We start from the raw sequence: 23,784 nt of genomic DNA, 5'->3' as shown, positions 1-23,784 counted from the left end.
TCCTGTCCAGTCCTGGAGAAGAGAATTGGCACGATCTCTTACACATCTGTGGATCCATGCCTGGCAGGGGTGTGTCCTCAGAAGACGCCAACAGAAAATAAACTCATCGATTTAATGCTCGTTTTCCTTCTTCCTTTCTTTGCTTCCTCCCTTCCTTCCTTCCTGCCTGTCTTCCTGCCTTTCTTTCTTTTTGACTTTCTTTCTGTCATTTTCTACATTAGAGACCTAGAAGTAGACTGCCTGGGGCGGGGGGAGGGAGGGTGGTAATGAAAGGAAGGGAAAGAAAGGGACCTGATGCTGCCAGAAACAAGCTTCGGGCCTTGAACTGTGGCCCAGCCCAGTGACCAGGAGTGGGCTGACCCCACAGAGACACCTCAGCCGTCATCTCTTCACCCGAAATGAATTTGAAATGTTTGACACGGTCCTGAAGGGACTAATTATTTCCTTCCAAATTTGCATGGATTTGAATAAATAGCTGGATGGATGAAATTAACATTACCTGGGAACCCCATGCTAACACATCCTAGGCGCTTTCATATATACCAATCCACCAGTCCCTACAAAAGCTCCAGGGAACACGTGCACTCATCCTTCTATTGCCATAGAAGAAATTCCAAATGAGTTTAATGAACACTGAGATTTGACGACTTTGAACCACTGCTCAGGCTTGGTGGGGGGGGTTCAGGGGGGGCTCTGCAATCCCCATGCTCTCCCTTATGTGGCGTGAACACACAGAAGCAATGCAGGCTCCTCCCTCACCTCCGGTCCGTCAGCAGACAGGTCCCAACTATTCTTCATTCTCAGAGTCCTTCCATCACTCGCCCTGTGTCAGGGTCTTCCTTGTTTTGTCGTTCATCCTTTGTCACCTTGGCTATTGTGCCAGTGTCCCGGCCAGTCCCGTCTCTACGCCCTCCAGTCCCTCCTCCATGCCATAACCAGAGAAAGCTGAAACACAGAGCTGAACAGAGAAGTCTTTTGCCCGTGAAGTTTCAATCACTCTCACAACTTACAGAATAATTTCCAATCCTGAAGCCGGGTATTCAAAGTGGCTAGAATCTCCTCCTAATCAGCATGTCCTATATTACCTACCACTCTGCCCTTTCACCACTGGTTTGCAAACCAGAGGCTACAAAACTCTGAGCATTGTTCTCGGAGAAGAGAGGAGTTCTATGTAATATTTTGAAATTTTCTATTTTTGTGTCAGAGGTGATTTTTTTATTTAATTTTTTTTTAATGTTTTATTTATTTTTAAGACAGAGAGCATGAGTGGGGATGGGGCAGAGAGAGAGGGAGACACAGAATCTGAACAGGTTCCAGGCCCTGAGCTGTCAGCACAGAGCCCGACGCAGGGCTCGAACTCACAAACTGTGAGATCATGACCTGAGCCTAAGTCGGACGCTCAACCGACTGAGCCACCCAGGGGCCCCAAGAGGTGATCTTAAGGAAAGACAGCGAGAATATCCACCTTCTGATCAATCCTACCTCTCTTTTTTTTTTTTTTTTTAATTTTTTTTTTTTTCAAACGTTTATTTATTTTTGGGACAGAGAGAGACAGAGCATGAATGGGGGAGGGGCAGAGAGAGAGGGAGACACAGAATCGGAAACAGGCTCCAGGCTCTGAGCCATCAGCCCAGAGCCCGACGCGGGGCTCGAACTCACGGACCGCGAGATCGTGACCTGGCTGAAGTCGGACGCTTAACCGACTGTGCCACCCAGGCGCCCCATACCTCTCTTTTTTAATCTCTGCATCATTTACACTTGTGTTGGCAATCTCTGATGTTGGATGGACAAACCAAGTGACACTTTTCAACTTTTAATGCAGAGTTTCTCAAACAGGGGTTCCAGGGCGCTTGCTCATGGGTCCTCAAATTCCTCTCTACATCCCAGCTGTGGATCAGATCACAAATTCCATTTTAGCCATACCCCTATTTCATCACCTCGATTCTCATTCCCCCTTTCGTTTGGAATGCCTTTCCACATCATCCACACTCAGCTCCTGCCCACCACCACCCCTAAGCCACATCATGTGTATGACTAGGGACAGCACGGCATAGAGCTCCAGATATAAAGACTCTCCAAGCTAGAATGCACATTGTAGGCCACCCAGTTTATTGCACTTCACTTATAGATAGGAAAATCAGGGCCCAGAAAAGAGAAGTAACAAGTCTAGGTCTAGGATGCAGGCCTCCTGACACCATATATGGTGCTCTTTTTTTCACATCTGGCAACATCCTGATCACTTTCTGTAAAGTTTTCTCATCCATTTCTGCATTGAGTCTCTAGAATGGCTGAATGAAGAGCAAATCCTTAGTTGCCCTATAACCACGGTTGATGGAGCCATAAAGCTACAGTAATTACCTAACATGTTCATATGTCTGAAGCACTACAACGGCATATCTCAAGGGAGCTACATGCTGGAGGCATTTAGAACGTCCAAAGCATTTTGCATTAGACAATGGAGGCTGTTCCAGTTAACGCCATTCAGATCCATCCACTCTTGAGAAGCCCACAATCATACGCTGATTTACCGAATCTACTATAAAGGTCCCAAATCAATTCTTAAACATTTCTGCAAACCAGGACATTATATAGAGGCAATAAAGCAGTTAGTTCAGTGCTCTGAACTTAGTAAATATTCAATAAATGATCTGAATGAATGGATGCCCCATGGACTCAAAGCTAGGACACCTGAGTTCCAGTCTTTCTTCTACTAACGGGTCATAAGGTCTTGGGAAAAATCACTTCTCCTCACTAAACCTCTATCTGTTCATCTGTAAAATGGGGCATTTGGACCAACTCATCTTTTTGCAGCAAATCCCTTGCAGATCTAGAATTCTACAATTTCATGAAAATGCTAAATCCATTTATACTATTGATGTCAAAGAAAAAAGAAGGTGAAACTAGTATTGGTTAAGTGTTCTTATTTTATGCTTCATTGCTTATTTTATGCATTATTATATATGCTTTCTGATCTCTTACATAGTTTAATTATCATAACTAACTTTCGAAGCAAATATCAGCATGTTCTGTTTCTACACTTCGGGGAAACTGCAGTTTTATTAACTTGAGAAGACTTCAACTTCTAGTCTTGATAGAATTACAACCACTTTAAGACACTGGGAAATAAGCAGTGTAAAACTGTAATTCCCAAGAGAAAAGATCAATGAGCTGAGCCTTAAAGTAACTCTGGATTTATGCTGGGAGGCAATTTCCATCTGGAAATCACAAGCATAGTCTAGCAGCCTTGCTAAGCAGGGGAGACAGAGTCCAGAGACTTGAGAAGACTGAGGTGGCTAGGAGTTGAGGATCAATTCCAGAAAGGAGAAGAGATACACAGAAAAGAACATCACAAATCTGCAGAGATATCCTCTTGAGTCTGCTGCGTATTAGGTCATGGGTGTATAAAGTGAAATTCAAGAAGACCAAGCAAAAGAAATGACCAGAAAATAGTGGTAAGCTGAACAACCCAAAGCTCTCTCAAGGTGTGGAAATGGTTGTGTACCGACCAAAGTGGAGAGTCTGTGGCAACACCTGGGGCATTCAATGGAGAGCCTAGAGGAGTTACACCTGAGTAAAGTGGCTGAACTATTCTTCGAGTGACGGTTACTCTGGACCCTCCATAACAAAGCTTAAAGACAGGACTCAAAGGGATCAAACTATTTCCTGAATAAATTAACTGCCTGCCAAAACAAAGTCTAACACCTTTAAAAGAAGATAGCAAAGTCCAAATGCTTAACAACATAGCTACACAATGTCTACCACATAATAAAAAATTATTAGACATATAAAGAAGCAAGAAAATGTTCACCCATAACCAAGAGAAAAAATAAGTCAATAAAAACAGACCAGTAACTGACAAAGATGATGTATAAGTGTTTAAGTGACTAGATAAGACCCAACAAAGAGTGAGTAGAGAATCCAAACTCAAACCCAGGTCTCCTGACACTTTTGCATAGGACTCTTTCCATGTATGTGTTCACCGGTCTCTCTGCATCTGTGGCAATTCCTAAGGTTTTACCATGACAATCCCAAAGCAATTTTCCTATACTTCTGGTCTTCACTCTGGTTAGAACGTCTCAGAAGCTTGCAAAGATAAACACAGATATGAAATCTGTGAAGGCCAATCTCTGATCAGGGACCAGCACAGGCCATCCTCATGGACAGATTTCAACAACACTGCAACAGGGCTCTCTTGTCTCTCCCCAGACAATCCTATGACACTCACATTGGAATTCCCCATAGCCACTCCTAGGTCATATCTCTGGCTAGAGGAACTCTACAGTAGGGGCTGTGTGGCTCAAGAGAACGTTGGAAACAGTGTGTGAATGGTGGGAGCCCATACCAGGGAATGAGGCCTCAACTCCACCTCTGAGTTGGCCAAAACTTAAACCAGGAGTAAAGGGGAACACAGAAAGTGTCACAGGCTGCTGTCAGCCTTCAGAAAGGTGCAAGGCCCCCTCACCCCGATGCTGGGATTGCACTCATGGGTGTACTGCCTACGAGTGTTTGTGAGACAGTGGTTTGGGGAATACAGACACAGGGTCACCTCCCAGGTTGGGGGTGCAGTTTTCCTCCCTGCAATTTACTACATAGGTTGTTACCAAAGCAAATATCAAAGCCCTGCAATTTGCTAATTACAGGCGGGATCCTGGGCTTGTGGGCCCAATTAACCACTTGTTCCTCATTTTCTCTGTGTGACCCGCCGGCTGCACCCACAATTACCCACTTGTCTTTTAACTCCCCTGAGAGCTGGCTGACTCACCTCCAATTCACTCCCACTATCACCTCCAGATGGCCTTTGGTATCTTTTTGCTTTCCAGGTTCCCCCCACTCACCTATTATCTCTCTCTGCATCAAAGGCAGACGTCTGGTCTCCCCGTGTTGGGGCTCTTACGTGATTTCCTGAGCTTGCTCCTTGCCTAGACTTGAGCCTACAAGGCAGGAAGAACTCCTGTTGGTCTGGGCATCTTGCCTAGCTCACCCAAGGAAGCTCAGGACGCTTTGGCCACATCCAGCCTCTGCCCCCAGACACAGAAGGAGTAAAGAAAGTTACGGCTTCTCTGGAACCTGCCCACTGCCAAAGCCCTTGCCCACACTCTCCATCAAGGCATCCCTGGCTCCCTACCTCATTCGGGGCTGGATCCAGGGACACTCAGTGCCAGTCCTAGGGAAGGAGGTCCCAGGAGCTACCGGCAGTAGTTCTCCAGGGAGACGCAAGTCAGAGAAGGAAAAGGACTTTCTCATGACCTTCTGCTTCATTAGGCAGTCTACCTGGCAAGCAAAAATTTCCAGTAAACTTGTTGATGATTTACTATGTCAGTGGTTCCTATCCTTTTTTTGTGTGTCACAGGCATTTTTGAAAATCTGATGAAAGTTCTGACCCCTCTCCAGGAAGACAGTTTATATTCATTCATTCATTCATTCATTCATTCAATCATCCACCAAATATGGGGCACGTACGTGCTGGGTACTGTTGCAGGGATTAAGGAAACATCAGTGAGCAAAAACAGACAAAAATTCTACTCTCATGGAGCTTACATTCTAGCAGGAAAAGATAGGGAATACATAATAAATGTAATAAGTAAGTATACAATTTGCCAGCAAGTGAGTGCTATGGACAAAGAGAAATTCCAACAGGGTAAGAGAAGTATCGGCAGGGAAGAGGTTGCGTTTTTATTATGTTTATGATTTTCTTAAAATGTTTGTTTATTTATTTAGTTTGAAAGCAAGAGAAAGCATGTGTGGGAGGGGCAGAGAGAGAGGGAGAGAGAGAATCCCAAGCAGTCTCCTTGGGCACAGAGCCCCGACCTGGGGCTGAAACTCACAAACCGTGAGGTCACGACCTGAGCCGAAATCAAGAGTCAGACATTTAACCGACTGAGCCCCCCAGGCGCGCCATTGGTTGCATTTTTAACTAGGGTGTTTCAGGTTGTCCTCCTTTAGGAAGTAAAATGTTAGCAACGAACTGAAGAACCTGAGAGGTTCCACCAGGTGGGTATCTGGAAAAAGAGCGTAGTGGCCAGAGAGAATCCAGGGCAAGGCCAGGTTGGTGCATCTGAGGAAAAGTGAGCCACACGGCATGGCTGGACCAGAGAGAGGGAGAGGGAAGCAGGCTCAGTGGGGGTGAGGTCAGAGAGGCGGGGGAGTGGGGGCAGATATCACATAGGGGGCCTTGTGGGCCACAAGGGCTTCGACTTTTACTCTGAGTTGCATCAGGAGCCATTAGTGGGATTTGAGCAAAGGGGTAACATGATCCCACTAAGACTCTAAAATGTCTAGGGCTGTCGTAGGGAACAAATGGTCCAGGTGCGAGATAACGATGGCTTGGACCCATGGTGGCAGTGGAGACTGGGGGAAGGCTGGGTCAAGAGGATTTCCTGGGTATCGGTAATGTGTGCAAGGAAGGGATGCAGATAGGAGTTCACGTTTTACATACTACAATTCAGCAGTTTACTGGTCACCTAAATCCATCGGCAGAGGCAGGTGAAGGGCCTCTTATGAAATGATGAAGGGCAGTGGCGACCCCAAGGAGGGAGGGAAAATGGCGACCCAGTGGAGAAGGAGGGCCTTGGCTATCTCTAAAAGTTTCACTTCTTTTAAAGCATGTGTAAGAACATGTTTAAGGCAAATGCGGTGACACATTAACATCTGGCAATCTGCGGGGTGGATACGTGAGTGCCCATTATCTTTTCTGCATGTTTAAAATAATGCATACTTTTTAAAAGAACTGCCCATCTCAGGGTTTTCCAGAAAACCTCCTGCTGTCTTTGTCAATGCTGCCAGGGAAAACAGCACGAGTCATTGTGCTAGTAAATCTGGCTGTGACATCTGGCTGGGCGTCCTTCTCTCGCCAGCTCACTTTCCTCCCCTTCCTTCTACCAGAGTCAGGGACGAACACAAAAGCCACACCACACCGAATAGAGTCTAGAAGGGGAAGAGGGCAACAGTGACTGGACAGACTGTGGAAGGCTTCCCGGCAGAGGCGGCCTTTCAGGAGAATCCAAGAGAAAGGGTGGCTTGGGACTTGCAGGGAGGAGGGAGTCTTTCCAGCAAGGGGCGGGGGGGGGGGGGGGGCTGCTTCAGGAAGAGAGGCACAGTGCAGGGCAAATGTAGGACCCAAGCGCCTACTCTCCTATGACCCATTTGAAGGAGAGTAGGCAGATTTCTTCATCCGTGTACCGAGTTAGAGAGAAAAGGTCAAACAGAAGGTGCTTCCAAGAGCCCTGAGGTCACCCCAGTGGAGCCAAGAGGACCCATGGTGGAAGACCTTGGATCCCGGTCTGTGGCAAGCTGAAACGTGCAGATAAGGTGGCTTCAGCCCCCACCCCCACCCCACCCCCGCCCTCCGCCACCCTGGGGTGTGACGCGACTGAGCTGGGCAGTCTGCTTGCTGACCTGGGGGAGCAGGAGACCGGGAAGCCGGCTCTGCGTCAGCCACCTCAGGCCATGGCCCTCAGACAGCAAATTCCTCACAATCTGCAGACCTGTCACTGAGCCTGCGGGAAGGTCCCCTGCTGCCCACATTTTGCAGAAACTTGCCATGTCACAAGTCCTGATGAGGTGCCAAGAGAACAATTTCCCAGGCCACAGTTTTAACAAGACCAGGCTTCTTAATGACTAGTTTTCTCCTAATTAAATAAAAAGAGGGGAGAGAAACCCGTGATTACTCCACCTTAGAACACCGCCTTCCATTTATGTGCGTCTCTCTTCAGAGGAGCTCAAAGTGCTTTGTATATTATTGTGTATTTTCCCCTTGTAATATCCTTGAGATTCCTAGGGGGTGGTTATTATCATACTATTTTACAGCTGGGAAAAGGGACGTGGCTGAGGTTAAGCAAAGTGTCCAAGCACCCTCGCCGGCTATGGTCACTAGTTTGAAGCTCTTAATGAGAAACTTCTTCATAGTTGAAAATCAAGCCATCCCCTGGCCGATAAACTAGGCTAAAGCAGCACATAAAGAATAGTCATCTACTGCAAACTTTACAATAGTAATTAACACTGTTTAATTCTCACAACAATCCAATAAAACAGATAGTATTATACCAGTCTTACACATGAGGACAATGAGATCCAGAGAGGTCAAGCAAGCTGCCTAGAGCTGCATGAGAATCAGAGTTGCAGTCAAAGCAGAAGCCCGTATTTATTAAGCACTTAACCATGTGCCAGACATTTCGCATGCATGAACTCACTTTAATTCTTATAACAACCTTCTGAAGTGGTTATTAGCATATCACCATTTTGCTGATGACAAGACGAAAGCACAGGAAAGTTAAGTGACTTGACCAAGGTCACACAGCAAGTCAGCGGCGGAGCCACAAAGGAACACACAAAAGCGATGCATGTCCCACCACGCTGGCTTGTCCGTCTGAAGGAGTACTGTACTCTGTGGGTTGGCCTGGGAAGGCCCAGATACAGTCCAGGGGACCCAGGTATAGCCCCAGGACTGCTCTGTGCCCTTATCAAGGTCCTTTGATGGTGGGTGGGGAGGCACCTCCTGTAAGTTGCCCAGTGTCAGGCCCCTCGTTGTATCGATAGGTTCCAGGGGTAGGGGTCATGGGGAAAAGGCGCTTCCTGCCTGACTGAAGGCAAATGTGCTGGGCATAAAGTGGCACCGTAGGGGCTGTTTGCACAAAGGTAGTGGAACCCGCAAGCAAGGGTTAGCCTAGAGAGACATTTAAATCAGTGCAAAGTGAACCTGGCAAAGCATGTGCACAGGGGAGGTGGTGCATTTAGCTCTTTTCCACACCCCCAGAGAAACGAGTCCCCAAATTGTCCAAGAACCTTGGCGTTTTCATTGCCCTCTCCCCAGGAGCAACCTCTAATGGCTCATTCCACTCCCCATGCCTCCATACCAGGAGAGGGATGTCCCGGATGGGGCACAGCTTCTCACTCTTTGACAGTCTGGCCAACCTTGCTATCAATGAACTGGCCTTCCAGACTTCGGAGCAGGAGGCCTGCAAGTGCCTGGCATACTTCCTGGGGCAGTGAAGGTGGGACTGACCCCACTCCCTGACTCTCAGGCGAGGCCCTGGCATGTCCTCTCAAACCTCTGTCTTCTCCTTTCAGACTCACACTCGGTAGCAGACCGACTACGATCCCCACCTCCTGCCACTATCCCTTTCTGGTAAGCCCAACTGCCAGGGAGCCCTCCCTGAGAGTGACAGGACAGAGTTAACCACCCACCACATGTCCAAAACAGCCAGCACATACACGGTTCCTAGTGAGGCTGGATACACCAGCCCGTTTGTCCCCAGCTCTTTCTGACCAAATCAGAACATTTAGGAAGGTCCTGACTTGCCCTGACTTCCACACTTTCCAGAGCTCCACCTCGTTGACATTCTAGAAGCAGCATCTCTCAACTGGTGGGAACAGTGGTTGTTACTAGCACAGGCCCTGGGGCAATTATTTAAACTCCGGCCCTACCATTTACCAGCTGGGTGACCCTGAGCAAGTTGCTGAACCTCTCTGCGCACCTTCTGCGGTCTGTTACAAAGCAGGGATGGTAAGAATTCCTATTTCACAAGATTCATAGGGTTGTTGTGAGGAATAAATGAATCGCTGCATTAAAATGCTTAGCACAGAGTAAGCCAACAACGTTAGTTACTTTATGTGGCCTCAAACTTCTTCCCGGAAGAGAATCCATCATTTTTCTGGCAACTCGAGCTTTGCACCCCGGGACCTGATGCAGGTGGAGGCAGTTCAGCATTAGGAAAACTTGTCTCAGCTTTGGGGGAGGGAGATCTCGTCCTTGGGGACCCTCGGGGACCCCACAGATACCTGCAGAAAAGGGAAAAAGAAAAGAAAGAGCCAAAGAAACCTCCAGGCGCCGCCCCCCCCCCCGCCCCTCTCCCTCCTCCCCCAACGCTGACGAGGAAGCAGGCTCCCTCGAGTCTTCCCAAGATGCCTTCTCTGTTTTCGCCCCGCCCCCCGGCCCCCGGCCCCCGGCCCCCCGCCACCCACGGGAGGTTCCCTTGCAGATGTTCAGACGCTTCAGAAACGTAAAACCAGGGCAGCAAAGCTCGTGAGTTCCCAGAGCGTCTCAGGCACGCGGCATCTTTCCCCACCGGCAGCGCCTTAAATACCAGAGGGCTTGCCAAAGATGGAACTGTTTTGTTGGGAGCTCGGGTTTCTCCCGCCGCGGGGCTGAGCGGTGGCGCAGCTGCTCCGAGGTCACGCCCGAGACACGTCCGCACACGCCCGCCCGGGCGGGGTGGGGGCAGGGCTGGGGGACGCGCGGGGCGGGGGCGCCACCTTCTCCAGGGACCTGCCCAGTCTCTGTCCCCCATCTCCATTTCCCAAGCAAGCAACCGAGGAGCTGGCTTCCCTCTCCCAAGGAAGATATTTAAGTTTTGCAACACAAGAGGGATGCAATGAGAAACAAAAAGACCCTAGGTGAAAAGAAATGCTTCTTTTCAACGCTAATTGTGAGCTTCCTCCCAACCCCCACCCCAATGGTTTTGGAATTCCGTCTGTATTGGATCTGAAGCTTTTTTTCAATAAATAGCTGAAAGAGAAGCGCCTAAATTTGCCCTAGGAAACCCGAAGCCTCATAACCTTGAAAAGTTAGTCTTCCTGAAGTTAGTATTACTTAAAATATTTGCATGTGAATGCTTAGAGCCCACTGCCTATGATAAAAATAGAGGCACCGAACCGTTTAACCACCTGTGTTTCCCTTGGGTTGCATATTTTCCGTCCTAAACAAGAAAACACAGATTGGATATCCATTCATTCCTTCATAAGAAGGCTTCAGTTGGGATCTATGTTTTCAATAGATGGAAACCAAAGCCAGCCTTTGCAAGATTACGATATTTCATGCAAAGAACCAAGGTGTTTTTTTTTTAACGCAGCTAACAATTGTAATTACCATTTAATTGAGCACATACTATGGCAGAAAGCACATGCCCGACTCATCATCGGGCTTGGGATAATGTTGGGAAGTAGTTAGTCTTAACTTCTATTTTACAGAGAAGACAGGCTCAGGGGGGAACACGCAACAGGAAATAAGTGATGAAACCTTTAGATGCCTGACGCTCAGGTCTGAGAGCTGCAAAGCTGTGCGGTTTCCACCACTGAAAACCACTTCATGTTTAAATCGTTCTAAGTAAATGGATGGTTAGGCACATACAGAGGCATTGATCTTTTCTCTTCATTTTCAATATAACTTTTAGGGGGAGAGGCACTCAGGGAAAAGCCCTGATTTCTAGAACCGGTTTTTATCTTGCCATCCAACCTTAAATAAGCCCCTGAGCCTCAGTCACCCTCTCTAACATGAGACGTTATCCCTACAGTCCCAGCTAGCTCTGACATCGGAGATTTGTCCTAAATTAAAAGCTCCAGGGGCGCCTGGGTGGCTCAGTCTATTACACGTCCGACTTCAGCTCAGGTCATGATCTCGAGGTTCATGGGTTCGAGTCCCGAGTTGGGCTCTGTGCTGACAGGTCGGCGGAGCCTGGAGCCTGTTTTGGATTCTGGGTCTCCCTCTCTCTCTCTCTCTGCCCCTCCCCCCACTTTCTCTCTCTCTCTCTCTCTCTCTCTCTCTCTCTCTCTTTCAAAAATAAATAGACATTTAAAAAATCTAAACTTAAAGCTCAGACTCTTCAGCTTGTTATTGGGCTTGGCATGATATTAATCACTACTTTCCTAATTCCCTGGTTTCAATTCCGTAACTCTGGGGTTCTCAGCACTGGCTGCACATTAGAATCTTCTGGAGGAGGCTTTAACAATACAGATGCTCAGGCCACGCCCCCAGGGATTCTGATTTAATTGGTCTGAACAGTGGCCCCAGCTTCAGTGTTTTTCTGAGGTTCCCCAGGTGAACGTGTAGCCAGGATTGACTATTGATCGAACCTAATGAAGTACTTCAATTTCATCCATCCCTATTGTGCCTTTAGAAATGAACTTGCTGTAACTTGAATTCTTTTTTATGTTTTTTTTTTCTTTGAAGGTAGAGATAGAAGGGTGTTATAATAACCAGAAGGTTCTAGGTAAATCTGATCTGAAGGAGGGAAGTCTGGATTAGGGGACAGCCTGGAGCCGTCTGAATCCCGAAAGGCCCTAGGCTATTTTATGTACTATTAGTCTCTCGATTTGGCATCGATTGCAGAGAGGCTAGCTTCCCCAAGTGTTCCATCTAAATGTGACCCAAAGACATTAGTACCGGGGAAAGTATAAACACTCTTGTAAGTCAAAAAAGATTCACTCTTTCTGATTTCGTAATATACAGAGGAAATCTAGGGAGGTTGTTTCATTAAAAATGATCTGTTACAGCGTGTTCGTTAAGCTTAACCTTCTCTCTTGCTATTTTGCATGAACCTATGAGACTCGCCAGTCCACCACCACACCACATGACACACACACACACACACACACACACACATACACACACACACACACACACACGCACACACACACACACACACACGACTGGAAATGTAGTTCTTTCAATCTCTGGTGACATAATATTAGCTGATATGGTGGTCAGAACAGTGATTTCTCCAAACATCTATGGTAGGCCTGACATTCAAACAGGAACATCAGGCAATTCTGCGGACCTTTGACCTTTACCTATTACTTGTAAACAAAGTCAACCATACAAAATGGACACAAGATTCTACTTAATGTAAAAATGCGTGAAATCGCCTTACATGTTAAACTGCTGTGTTTCCCCTTGGCAATAGAAAGATTAACATTTCTGTACAGGGAATGGTTTTGATCTTGCCTTCCAGCTACAGTATTTACATTCCAGTAAAGTTCATCGGGATCAGTTAGTAGTCACATGAATGATTGGGCAGCCCAAGATCATGTTCTTAAATAAAGTTATCATCCAAAGAATGGGGTGGTGGTGGGGTGCTTATACTAACGATCTAAAGATGAAAATCCCAGAAAGAGGCAGAGTTGTTCTCTCATGTGAATTTCTGTCATAAACTCTGGGTCAGAAAAAAATTATTTCAGGACTGGAACAAGGCAGGAACGAACTGATTAAAGCTTACCTAAATGAGGAAACTGAGAACACATCTTGTCAACCCAGATACATTGTCCTGCGTGGATGAAAGATGTGTCTGTACTTTAAAAAATCAAAATTAAAAAAAAAAATTTCACTCTAGGTAAGAGAAAGAGACTTTGAAGTATCAGAGAAGTTGTCACTTCTTGTGTGGACTATAGGGATCAGATCAGAATTGCTGACCTTGAAAAAGAAGCTAACAGTTCCCCCTTCCAAATGAGGAAATGCTTTTTCAATCTCTTTTACTTGTAATATGTAGCCTGAGTCTGGGGACACAAGGAGTCTCATAAAGAAAATGTGTTTCATTTCTATCTAATCCAATAAACATGTGTTGAGCTCTTACTTTGTACCAGGCACTGGGGTAGGTATAAAGATCCCAAGATAAGTAAGACTCCATTCCCTTCCTCAAGACACTCGCCATCAGGTGACATTGCTTACAGTGGAAATTCGTGTGAGTTTTAGTATGACCATGGGTTCACAGCTGTTAGATCCAGCTGTTCACAGCTCAAGGCTTCGGGGAGTAACTTCGAACATGCCACCAGCTTTGATCATCAGTTTAGTCCAACACAAGTTCCCTCAGAGCCAATACTGGGCAGGAAGGAGTATACGGGAGCCACCATGGAGGTGCAGAGATGAATGAGTCAGGGTCCCCGCCCTCCAGAGGCTCTCAACCAGGTTTCCAGATAAAAAGGAAAACTAGATGAATAACTTCAGTGATAGCTTACTGTGGGCAGGTAAGTATTGCTTGCTAATTTGTGCTCCCCAAGAGAAACTAGACAGAGGTACCTTTGAAATGCTTTGGAAGAATCATGTTGCTGTTGTTGTTGTTGAAGTTTGTTTACTTTTTGAGAGAGAGAGAGAGAGAGAGAGAGGGCAAGCACAAGCGGGTGAGGGGCAGAGAAAGAGAGGGAAAGAATCCAAGCAGGCTCCACACTGTCAGTGCATAGTCTGATGCAGGGCTCGAGCCCACAAACTGTGAGATCATGACCTGAGCTGAAATCAAGAGTCGGACGTTTAAGCGACTAAGCCACCCATGTGCCCCTGAAAGAATATTTTAACTTTTTAAAGTTTATTTATTTTGATAGAAAGAGGGAGAGAGAGAGACAGAGCATGAATGGAAGAGGGGCACAGAGAGAGGGGGACACAGAATCCGAAGTAGGCTCCAGGCTCTGAGCTGTCAGCACAGAGCTTGACCTGGGGCTCGAGCCCACAAACCGTGAGATCATGACCTGAGCCAAAGTCAGACACTCAACCGACTGAGCCACCCAGGAACCCCCCTGAAAGAATATTTTAAAAGCACAAGACCTTAAAACACTGGAATGACAAATTAGCTTTGCCAACCGTTTAGTTAATGGCTTTCCTTCACCATATTGGGCTGACTTAGAAGTAGATATTAACCAGTAGCTCCTCTGTCTCTGTCACAGACATTTAACTCTCTACAGAGAAGTCTTAGGAGCCATCAGCTTGAAATTTAATAGGCTTTTCAGGGAAATCAAAGGGCTGGTACAATTGAATTCAACTAACCACCTCCAGACAAGAGTTGGAGCAAAAAGTGTCACCGAAAGCAATGCTACATCATGCCAGCTGTCCGTGTGGCTCCTGCAGCCATTCCCTTTTCTTCCCCAACCACCCCAGCCCCGATGGCGACACCTGTAACTCAGTTCTCCAGACCCCTGGGCTGTATCCCTGAATCAGACATCCCAGCCAGTACAGTTGGGAGCTGTTCTCTAGTTGGGCCATGACCTTCCCAATTAGTCTGTGACACCCTGACACTAGAGATCACATCTCCTCTCCCCTTCATCCCTCCCGTCCTCAATCCTATCTTAGGGCTTGTGTAAGACAGGGGCAGAACGTGGCCTGAGAGGGGAAGGGGAAGCCTTAAACTTGGACTAGAAGACCTGGAGACCATGCCCAGTACAAACACTGACGAGCTATTGACCCTGGAAAAGTAACTTTTTCTGTCTAGACTCTAGAATCCCCATCTATAAAGTGACCAGGAGGGGCTATAAATTCACTGAAGCCCGTCCCTAATACTCTACGACCATTGTATGACCATGTGTTTTCTAGCAAATGCCTAATCTCTCTCTCCCTCTCTCTCTCTCTCTCTATACACACACACACACACACACACACACACACATACACACACCACCTGCCACCTCACGTTTCATTTCTTAAATAAGACAAACACACAACCTCACACACACAAACCTCAAATCACTGCTGTTAGCCTCCCCAGATGAATGCTCCAAAGACTGGCATTTTATCCTAACAATATCAACATGACATTGACCCCAGCTCCCCCTGAATACAAAACACATGTGTCCCCATTCTTCACAGAACAGCCTCAAGTACAACCCCACACAGAAGGGTAGAAACTCTACAATAACCCGCCACTGTTGGGCCGGTTGCACAGAAGCGGACTCTACAAGCGTATCAGTACCTAGGACATGGTCTCCACTGCACAGAAGCCATCCGCCCTCTCCCTTACGTGCCGCAGGCATAGCTGCAGATGTGAGTGGGAGGCAGGAAGGGAGCGGCCAAAGTTCAAGCAGAGCAAGGGGAAGAAATGAGGAAAGAGCTGGGAGAGGGGGAGGTGGGGCAGCATTCCTGACAGCGGTGAAAATCCTCCAGGGTTAATCTGCCCTCAGCTCCCAGCGCCTCACGCCTCCTAGGAGTTAGTCCCCTCACCCTCTGCCACTGCCCTGCCCTCTCCTGCTCTCTCCCCTTTTAGCCAGCCCTAAAAAGAATGTCCCTTGCGATCTCTCTCCAGCTGTTTGATCTTTTTAAGTATCTCTCACTTGTCTGTGGCATATGCTCCAGCCGAAAAAAATAGATCTCGGGCGTTCAGGATAGGAAAGGGTATTAAATGGCAGAAGCCAGCCCCGTGCCAAGGGTGTGGGCAGCCCCAAGATATCTATGATGACCAGATGTCCTGGATTTGCTGGGATGGTCTTAATTTAAAACATTCTAGTCTCTTGTCCCTGTGAGCGCCTTCACACTTGTCAGACCATGTGTCCTTGTTTGGGGTTTGGAAAATATAGTTACCACGTGGATACCTGATAATCCGAGCATCAAACAGACCCAGTGTTGGCGTCACGGGGGTGGAGAGAGGACTGATAATGGAGCCAGAGGGATTTGGGGTCAACCAGCTCTGCCACTTACTATCTGTGTGGCTTTAGGCTGCTTTTATTCTTTCTGAGCCTCAGTTGCTTCATCTAGAACATGGCTAATCTCCCTAGAAGTCAGAGCCGTGGATTTTGACATATCAGAAAAACCTTGCTCATACACACGTAGTATCTTCCAGGTGTTTCTATCTGTACAGTCATGTGTTGGTACGTTGGTCTGATTTAGTGTGCTAGTACTTAAAAAAAATTTTTTTTAAACATTTATTTATTTTCAAGAGACAGAGCATGAGAGGGGGAGGGGCAGAGAGAGAGGGAGACACAGAATCTGAAACAGGCTCCGGGCTCTGAGCTGTCAGCACAGAGCCCAACACGGGGCTCGAACCCACCGACTCTGAGATCATGACCTGAGCCGAAGTTGGACGCTCCACCGACTGAGCCACCCGGGCGCCCCAAGTGTGTGAGAGTATTTAAAGCATTCCCTGAAATGCACGGTGCAGGGTGCCATCCCAAACCACTATGATGACAGCAACCGAAATATCCCAACACATAGAAACGCCCTTGTTTCTTGCCGCCCATCATTCCAGACCCGCCTCACTCCTCAAGATCAGTTCGACTCCACTCTTCACTGCTGAGAGGGGTTCGTGGAGGCTGCACCTGCCCCTGCCAGCTGGGCGGAATTGACCTCACTGCTGCAGGCTCCAGCCGCCTCCACCTCTGCTCTCTCCCTCTGGTCACCAGTCGCCACCCAGCATGTGGACCCCCCCGGGGCCCTTCTCCCTACCTGGTGCTCCAGTGCCAAGATAGACAATGGAAAGTGTCCCCTGGAGCCAGCCAACCGTATCTGAGCACTGACCTGCTGTTGACCTTAGTCTGGTCACATGGCCTTTCTCAGCCTCTGTGCCCTCAGTGCCCTAGTGAAAACTAGGATGAGGTTTCCTGTATCTCATGCCCACGAGAAGCTTTTCAAGTGTTTACTCCTCCGTTCCCACACCTTCTTCAGCTCCTATTTCCAGGCACACCAAGCACAAACTCAGCCTTCAAAACCCTCCATAATCCGGCCATACCCCAAGCTTCTCAAACTTTCTTCCCACCCAAGCTACATTAGGCTCCTCACTGCTCAATCCCCGCTGCCTCTGCACCTGTGCCCGGGCTCTTCCTTTCACCAGGCATGCCTTTTGTCCACCTACCCAAAGAGGTCTCTTTCTAAAAAAAATTTTTTTTAATGTTTATTTATTTCTGAGACAGAGAGAGACAGAGCAGAGCATGAGTGAGGGAGGGGCAGAGAGAGAGGGAGACACAGAATCAGAACCAGGCTCCAGGCTCTGAGCTGTCAGCACAGAGCCCGACGCGGGGCTCGAACTCACAAACCATGAGATCATGACCTGAGCCAAAGTCGGTCTCTCAACCAACTGAGCCACCCAGGCGCCCCTAAAGAGGTCTCTTTCTAGACTGAGTCACCCTTACCCCAATGCTATAGACTGAATTGTGTCTCCCCCCCCCCCAAAAAAAAACCTCCTATGCTGACATCCGAACTCCCTTAATGTGAACTGTGCTTGGAGATAGGCCTTTTCAGGAAGTAGTTAAGGTTAAATGAGGTTGTAAGGGTAGGGCTCTAATCCCATAGCATTAGCGTCCTTATAAGAAAAGACACTTGAGAGCTGTCTCTCTCTCCCTCTCTTTCGCTCTCTCCCCCGCCAGGGCCATATGAGGACACTGGGAGAAGGTAGCTGGCTGTAAGCCAGGAAGAGGGCTCTCACCAAGAGACAAATGAACAATGACCTTGATCTTGGACTTCCCAGCGTCCAGAAAGAACTGTGAGAAAATCAGTGTCTGTCCTTTAAGCCACCCATCTATGGTATTTTGTTATGGCAGCCGCAGCTGACTAATAATACCCACCATCACTGCCCTCTCCTTCCTCAGAGCCTTTATCACTTGTCACCTGCCCCTCACATGATAGCACTAAATTAACAACACTCTATCTTGCTGACTCAGTAATTTCCCCTATGTGTGCCCACTTTGCTCCTCCAATGAGGAAAAAAGCTCTTTGCAGGGAGGAACGTGAGGGTCTGTACCATCCAAAGGCCCCACAAAAAGCATGGCACACAGGAGATGCTCAAGACGTGCCTAGCTGGTAAAAAGTCATGCACCGATGGGGAAGGGGCAGTGGTCCCGTGGGGACAGAAGTCTTTTAGGTGCAGCTGTGGGATGCCTGCGTGGCAGTCACCTCACCCAGACATTGACTTCTCTGTGTCCACGTTTGGCTTTGTCCCCATGGCCCATGGTAGGGCACTGGAAGGGGCAAGCATGCAAAAGATGATTCACGCTAATATGACAAGGAATTTTCTCCAAGCACCAGGCTAGCTAATGAAGAGACAGATGTATCATATTGAGCAGTCACTGAAAATATTTGTCATTTATGTGCATATTTTTACATGCAGACTGAAAAGTATCCATGCACTAAATATTTTCTATTTGTATGTATATAATTTATATATCTTATATATATATGTGTGTATATTCCAAAAATATAAAGCACCTGCTGTGTGCCAACCACTCACACTACACAAGTCACTTCAGACCCACTACCAGTTGAACTTACATCCATTCTATGGGGGAGAAAATTGAGCTTTAAAGAGGGTAAGGAAAAAAAGGGGGGGTAAATAACTTGCCCAAGGTCACACACCTGGTCAATGAGATTATGAGCCCGTGATAGACTACACTTGAAAAGCATTCATTTGCTAGTTTATTCAGCCAACGAAGAACAGATACCATAAGCAGAACCCCCATAGTCTCTATCCTTAAGAAATTGAAAAAAAGGGGGCGCCTGGATGGCTCAGTCGGTTAAGCAACCAACTTCAGCTCAGGTCATGATCTGGTCGTCTGTGGGTTCGAGCCCTGCGTCAGGCTCTGTGCTGGCAGCTCAGAGCCTGGAGTCTGCTTCCAATTCTGTGTCTCCCTCTCTCTCTGCCCCTCCCCTGCTTGCTCTTTGTCTCTCTCTGTCTCTCTCTCTCTCAAGTAATAAACATTTAAAAAAAAATTTTTTTTAAAGAAACTAAAAAAAAGGGGGGGGGGTAGTGCCTGGCTGGCTCAATTTGGTAAAGCATATGACTCTTGATCTCAGGGTCATGAGTTCAAGCCCCATGTTGGGCATGGAGCCTGCTTAAAAAAAGAAAAGAAAAGAGAAGAGAAGAGAAGAGAAGAGAAGAGAAGAGAAGAGAAGGAAAGAAAAGGAAAGAAAAGAAAAGAAATTGTAGACCGCAGAAGACATGTAGATCATGAGCTGTACATGCTATGAATACCTTAGAAGGAACAGAAATCAAGTGTTTCAGAAGTTCCAGGGCAAGGGAGAGGGGTTGCACCCTAACCACAGGACAAGACATTGAAGGACAAGTGAAAGGGAGTTGCAGACATGGAAAGATGCCTGTCCAGTGCTGAGATGCATGAAGGTCTCACTAACCAGGGTCACAGGGCTGTAGAGTGGGGCACCCCAGGGAATATGGACCAAGGTAACAGCTGTAGGACCTCTGGCAGCAGGAGGCTGAGTTGAGGCAAAGCTGCTGGGGTTCCTGGTTTACCACCCTCCCCATGTGCCTCCCTCCCAACTTCTCTAGTTAGGGCAGGGAACTCAATTAGGGGCAGCAGGCTAATGAGAAAGGGCATGATGCCTGGGGGGTAGGAGGGGGGGTGTTGGGGGGCAGAAGGGGCAATAGACTTGGCTTTTAGAAGTTACTTGGGGCGGAGAGGGGTAGGGCGCCTGGGTGGCTCAGTCGGTTGAGCATCTGACTTGGCTCAGGTAATGATCTCACAGTTGGTGGGTTCAGGCCCCACTTCTGGCTCTGTGCTGACAGCTCAGAGCCTGGAGCCTGCTTTGGATTCTGTCTCTCTCCCTCTCTGCCCCTCCCCTGCTCGTGCTCTGTCTCTCTTTGTCTCTCAAAAATAAATATATGTCAGAAGTCACTCCGGAGCTACCCAGCGGGGTGACCTTGGAAAGGTCCCCCAGCGAGGCTGGACTTAGAAGGCCTCGGTCCGGGGGATTTCTGGGCCGCACCTGACTCCTGCTTAAACCAGGCGCTGGGCTGGAGCTGTGGATCATCAGAAAGTGAAGGCATGCTGTGCAAGGTGGTGCAGATCATCTGCCTGGCCCAGGAGGAAGCTGTTTCTGGTTTGGGGAAGGTAGGCACAGTGGGGCCTCCCGCTCAGAGCTCGCAGACCACCGGACCCCACCCCTGGGGCGCCTGGTCGGGACCAGAAAGGTGCGACCGCTGTCAGACACCCGCAGCGGGGAGGGCCTCCCCCCTTCCCCTCAAGCCACAGCCGCCCCGCCTGCTCCCCAGGCCCTCCTGGGAGTGAGGTCTGCGTCTAGAAGTCTGCTGGCTAGCTACAAGGCTAGCCTGGTGGGGCCGAAAGAGACTGGAGCGTTCGCCACTCCGGGAGCGGGGGGGTAGGAAGGCCCTCCCGGGGCGCTCCCGGGGCCCGGGGGCGGGCGGCTGGGAAACGCCGGCGGGGCCTGGGCGGCGGGCGGCTCCTGTTTCCCGCTCGGCCCGGGCGGGCGCGGGGCAGCTGCTGGGAGGTGAGCGGAGCAGCGTTTTCCCACAGTCCGGGGCGGTGACACATGGCGCTCGCGCATTCCACAGCCGCCGCCGCGCCAGGCCTGGCCGCGAGTCAAGGCAGCGACGAGCCGCCGCCCGCAGGTTCCGACTCCCACCCGCCGCGGCTCCTTCCCCGGGGCGGCGGGCGTCCGGGCACCCGGCGCGGACGCCGTGCAGGCCGGCGTGGTTGGCCCCGGCGCTCAAGACCCGGAACAGCGACGCAAGGAAGGAGCGCTAAGGGGGCATCTCCGGGCACGCACACGGGCTGACCCCCACTCTCTCGTCCAGGCTCCAGAAGACCGAGAGGAAAAGGGGAGGGGGTGATGGGCACCCCGGGTTCAGCACGGGGGAAAATGGGACTGGGGAGGAGGAGCTCGCTGAGGGCAGCGCTGCTCTTGCCTCTAGATGCGGAGGGAGACTGCCAGAGGCATGTGGGGGTGGGGGCCCTCTCCCTCCAGTCGGTCCTGCACCCCTGAGTCTGTAAGGTGGGGGCTGCCAGTCTCTGCCCAGAAGAACCCCCTCCCACAATCCCCTATTTACTGATGGGCTAAGGAAGCCTTGATCAGCCCACTCTGGTGACCCTGGCATAGATGCAAAAAAAGACAAGTAAAAAGTGCCTCAAAAACGGGTCCTCAGAACCTGGGGTGGACCTTGGTTTCTGTGGGATGGTGGGCACGCCTGTATTCTGCTTCCCTTGGGCTTCTGTGTGGACCCCCACAGCCCCTCCAATTCTGTCAGCTCTAGAACTGTGTCTCGCTGCTTAAGTCAGATACAGTGCTGAAGCTGGAGATCACAGGGAGCTTTCACGCACCCAGAAACCCACAGAGCAAGGAAGCCACCAAGCATTCTCCACAGAAGCTGCCCAAACCCTAGGGGACAGGAACTGTTCTGGGAACTTCACTATTTCCAGAGCTGCCTTAGGTACGTTTCCTTTCATTCCAACAGCAACCCTGTGGGAGGGCTGGTTATTGCCCCCTGGTTTATACCTAAAGAAATAGGGAGTTAAAGAGCTGAAGTCACTTGCCTATGGTCACGTAGCTATAAATGTGCTTGATCCCAGGTTTGTCCAACCACCAGCCCAGTGCTTTGTTAACTGCGCCTCAGAGATTAGATGCAGTTCAGATTAGAGTCCATGCACACACCTGCTCCCCCACCTACACACACACACACACACACACACACACACACACGAGAACACAGAGCTGCCCAACCTTAACCTTTTCCCAGCAGAATCACACTTGATCCTCGTGAATCCTTATTGAGGATTCTCAGTAGCTCTAACTTTGATAGAACCTGGTAGAATTTTTCCAACTCACTTTTGTTCTGTGAAATAAACTACCCCCAGTATATTCTTGACCATTACAAGGTAACCAAAGGACAAAGAGGTCAACCATGAAGATTCACAAGGTCCTGCGTTCTTTCAAGTTAATTCACTCAATCAATTAGCATTCACTGGGAGCCTACTATGGGCCAGATCCCCAGCAGGGTGCTGAGGAAAATGAGAGAGGGGTTGAGAGCAGAAGAGAAGGAGAAAGAGAAGGTACCAACGAGAACACAATCCAGAAGACCCACGGTCCCCACTGAGGCCTCCCGATCAGGTTAGGTTGGAAAGACCCATAAAGAGACAGTTACATCATAGCACGATCAGAGACGTATGAACTAAGTACAGTGTCGAGAATGATGCTAGTGGAAGTCTAGAAAAGGCTCCCTAAAGAGGTGACCTTTATGTTGGATGAAGAATGAGTGGTTCTCCGGACAGAGGCAACAGGGAAGGCCACTCCAGGCAGAGGAAACACGACAGGAGAGCTCAGAGAGGTCACAGAAAATATGAGCCATAAATAAAACATTGATAAACTGTATAATATCAAAGTTTTAAGTGTCTGCTCATAAAAAAATTGTACCCTGAAGAAAATAAACAGGCAAACCACAGACGAGGAGAAAATATTCTCCAAACATAAATCTGACAGAGGAATTAAAATGCAGAATATATAAGGAACTCCTGCCACTCAATAATAAAAAGACAAACAATACAACTTTTTTTAAATGACCAAAGGCTACACAGACACGTTACGGAAGACCCACAAATGACCACAATAAACACATGTGAAAGCCTTCAACATCATCAGCCACCTGGGAAATGCAAATTAAAACTACAATGAAGGGGGTGCCCCTGGGTGGCTCAGTCGGTTAAAGGCCCAACTTCAGCTCAGGTCGTAATCTCATGGTTCATGCGTTCGAGCCCCACATTCAGCTCTCTGCTGTCAGCACAGAGCCCCCTTCAAATCCTCTGTCCTCCTCTCTCTTTGCCTCTCCCCTGCTCATTCTCTCTTTCTCTGTCTCAACATAAATAAATAAAAACCTAAAAGAAAATCCAAAAACACAAAAACTACAACGAGGTCTCACCACACACCTACCAGAAGGGCTTAATGTAAAACCTGACACCATCAGATCTCGGAGAGGATGTGGAACAATTAATTGGAACCCTCATACATCACTGGCAGAAATACTAACTGGTACAGCCACTTTGAAAAAACTGATAGTTTCTTAAAAAGTTAAACATACATCTACCCAGTGGTAAACTGGTAAATGTTTAACGACTGGCTCCCCAGAAGAAAAACAAGCCCGATTTATGGCATTTGCCGATCTCGCTGCTATGAATATTGCCTCCGGGACCGATTGCAGGTTGTCAATATGATACGACTGAAACAACGTTGGGAAGAAATGAGCCCTTGCTAGTGGGTCCCAATCCACTGCAACACACCAGCCCATCCTTCCTGGGACCTAGTGGCTCTGCTCACCAGGATTCACCTAAGAGAAATGAAAACACAAGTCTTCAAAAAGTCTCACACATGAATGGTTGCAACAGCTTTTTTCATTAATGTTTATTTCGGGAGACAGAGTGTGAGCAGGGGAGGAGCAGAGAGAGAGAGAGGGAGGGAGACACAGAATCGGAAGCAGGCTCCAGGCTCCGAGCTGTCAGCACAGAGCCTGATGCGGGGCTCCAACCCACGAACCGTGAGATCGTGACCTGAGCCGAAGTCAGGACGCCCAACTGAGTCACCCAGGC

At 48.6% G+C, this 23,784-nt stretch overlaps 1 long non-coding RNA gene across 2 annotated transcripts; it reads right to left on the bottom strand.

The window, feature by feature from the left end:
* Nucleotides 1–580: 580 nt before the first annotated feature.
* LOC121036434 (uncharacterized) lies at nucleotides 581–23,229 on the bottom strand. 2 transcript variants are annotated; one of them, XR_005793353.1, is made up of 4 exons: nucleotides 23,132–23,229; nucleotides 5,126–5,271; nucleotides 4,836–4,931; nucleotides 581–945 (listed from the first exon to the last, which is right to left on the bottom strand). It is a non-coding gene; the product is annotated as an uncharacterized LOC121036434 (long non-coding RNA). The 2 variants fall into 2 exon arrangements; XR_005793354.1 differs by lacking the exon at nucleotides 4,836–4,931.
* Between the last annotated feature and the right edge of the window lie 555 nt (nucleotides 23,230–23,784).

This window comes from Herpailurus yagouaroundi, unplaced genomic scaffold (genome assembly GCF_014898765.1).
Source record: "Herpailurus yagouaroundi ecotype Mexico unplaced genomic scaffold, PumYag 162, whole genome shotgun sequence".
NCBI lineage: Eukaryota > Metazoa > Chordata > Mammalia > Carnivora > Felidae > Herpailurus > Herpailurus yagouaroundi.
The sequence above is the reverse complement of the archived record's forward strand: the minus strand, read 5'-3'. Positions and strand labels throughout refer to the sequence as shown.